Here is a 287-nt window from a genome sequence, read left to right as displayed (position 1 = left end):
TTGCTGCAGCGATGCATCATATATTCTGTTGCATTCACAACATCCACATCGATCGATGAAAGATTGGAGCATGAGTTAGAGACAAATAGAAGAAACGCCGAACAAGAAAGGCATCATGAAGGACTGCGTTTACCGGAGGAAGAGAGCATCTTTTTTGGCTTAATTTCACATCTAACAAACACTGGGACAAATGTAGTTGATTTCTGTTTTTAACTGAGAAAATAGGGAGTGGACGGGACCCTGTAATGTTCAGTTAACTTTTAGAGTTAGCGCATGGGTGTGTGCGA

This window comes from Micromesistius poutassou (genome assembly GCF_964030765.1).
Source record: "Micromesistius poutassou genome assembly, contig: SCAFFOLD_5867, whole genome shotgun sequence".
In the NCBI taxonomy this organism is placed as follows: domain Eukaryota; kingdom Metazoa; phylum Chordata; class Actinopteri; order Gadiformes; family Gadidae; genus Micromesistius; species Micromesistius poutassou.
This window is presented reverse-complemented; position numbering follows the sequence as displayed.